Below are 1,985 nucleotides of genomic sequence, written 5' to 3'. Positions count from 1 at the left end.
AGCTTTTAAGTAACAAGAAAACAGTTATAGAAGAAAGTTTAAATTTAAAAAAAAATTGTTTTGATTTATTCAAGAGTGGGAACATCCTCCATGAAAATGTGTACCTTGTCTGTGGATGGCTGGGTGGCCTTATCACACCTTAGGAATTCAAATGCTTTTTACAATGAAAAGAAAGAGAGTTTCATCTCATTTCTCTCCCAGGGTAGATGTCTGTCAATAGAAGGTGGACATCAATAAAAGGAGGGGCTTGCACAAGCAATCCAGAAAGTCAGCAATCTATGAATAATCCAGAACCGAGTATTTATCTCCTCTGCCACACACCCTCCCTCCCAGCCAGTGAGCAAGATAATTACTCTCAAGTCAAGCTAAGTGCCCCCCAGTCACAGTGGCCCAATGCTGACATACAAAGCATACAAATAATTCTCACTCTGGCATAAAAGTGACAACTTTCTTGGAAGAAAAGCAGATACTGTAAATTTCTCAAAGTCTTCCTGAAACATTTTTTAAAGTAATTTTTACTTCTTTAGAAAAAATGCCATGGGAAACAATCTGTAATAAAATGCCTATTCTATAAAATAATTCACCTATACTAATAAAAGGGTAATATGCTAATTAGACTGGGAGACCTTCCAGAGGTTCTTCTGGACAAAGCCATGGTGGCGGGGCCAAGGTAGAGGCGGTTAGAGGCCAAGAGGGGAGGGCAGTTGTGGGTGATCAGGCTGGTGAGGGGCAGGGCCATTGGGGGTAAGCAGACCAGCAGGGGGGCCAGTTGGGGACAAGCAGGCCATCAGTGGGGGTCAGTTGAAGGTGATCAGGACTGTGGGGGGGAGGGCAGTTTGGAGTGAGCAGGCAAGCAGTGGGGCAGTTGGGGGTAAGAAGGCCAGTGGGGAGGGGAGGTGGGGGCAAGCAGGCCAGCAGGGGGGGCAGTTGGGGGCCAGCAGGCAGAGTGGTTAGGGGTGATCAGGCAGGCAGGCAGGTGAGCAGTTAGGAGCCAGCGGTCCCAGATTGCGAGAGGAATCCCCACTGGGATCGGGCCTAAACTAGCAGTCAGACATCCCCCGAGGGGTCCCCAATTGGAGAGGGTGCAGGCCGGGCTGAGGGACGCCCTCCTTCCCCCCGCCCCCTTCCTGTGCACGAATTTTGTGCACCGGGCCACTAGTGTTTAATAACAGGATTTATTCTTCTCATACCAACACATTATTTTCTGGCAAGAAAATGAATTTCTTATATTTTTCTAATGTTTTACTCTTATTATGTACTTACTATAAACTCTAAGAATAAGTCTGTGTTTTATTTATTATCTAGTTCAGTGCCTTGTACTTAGTGGGCACAATTATTTCTTGAATACATTGAAATTATATTTTCACATAAAGCTTTGCCCCACCCCCTCTCCATGTTGTCTCAGCTAGAACCACCATGGCTTCTTTTAGGTCCATCCATATAGATGAGGTAGGAGTAAAGTCAGTATCATCCAGGAAATGTGTGGGTGAGTAAGGGCAGTCTAGCCCAACCCCAATGGAGGGCCTCTTTCAAGCCTGGGCAGCTGTGCCACACCCATTGTCAGCACAGCAGTGCCCTATATCTATAGCATCTCCTTTTTTTTCACTAATAATATTGACTAAAATAGTTAAATAGGGGTTTCTTAAGAATGAAAAATTTCAGCTTATTATTTATGTAGTGATCATTCTCTGTCCTTTTCTCTCCCTCCTCCTCACGAATAATAGTTTTTGGTTTTGTGTTGTTTTGATTTTTGAGGTTTCCCCCAGTGAAGCTAACCTCTTCGTTAATATTACCCAATCATGATAGACTAAAACTTTGTTAAAAGAGCATTTGGAGCGAGTGATCTGTAGAGAGGTCGTGCAGTGTCTCCAGTCAGCATGTCAGGAAAATAGACGAATAGGCTTCCCGTTATTAATTAAAGGGCCGTTTTCAAACCAATCATTGGTTCCAAAACAGAACTACATCTTATGTAGACACTAGAGGCA

General features: G+C 44.3%; 1 long non-coding RNA gene across 1 annotated transcript in view; it reads right to left on the bottom strand.

Annotated features, from left to right (window-relative positions):
- LOC106724801 overlaps positions 1–530 on the bottom strand; it is a 21,188-nt gene extending 20,658 nt beyond the window's left edge. Inside the window, exon 1 of the long non-coding RNA XR_001360636.1 lies at positions 105–530. This is a non-coding gene — a long non-coding RNA (uncharacterized LOC106724801). The remainder of the gene's footprint in view (positions 1–104) is intronic.
- Between the last annotated feature and the right edge of the window lie 1,455 nt (positions 531–1,985).

This window comes from Myotis brandtii, unplaced genomic scaffold (genome assembly GCF_000412655.1).
Source record: "Myotis brandtii unplaced genomic scaffold, ASM41265v1 scaffold982, whole genome shotgun sequence".
Lineage (NCBI taxonomy): Eukaryota > Metazoa > Chordata > Mammalia > Chiroptera > Vespertilionidae > Myotis > Myotis brandtii.
This window is presented reverse-complemented; position numbering and strand designations above follow the sequence as displayed.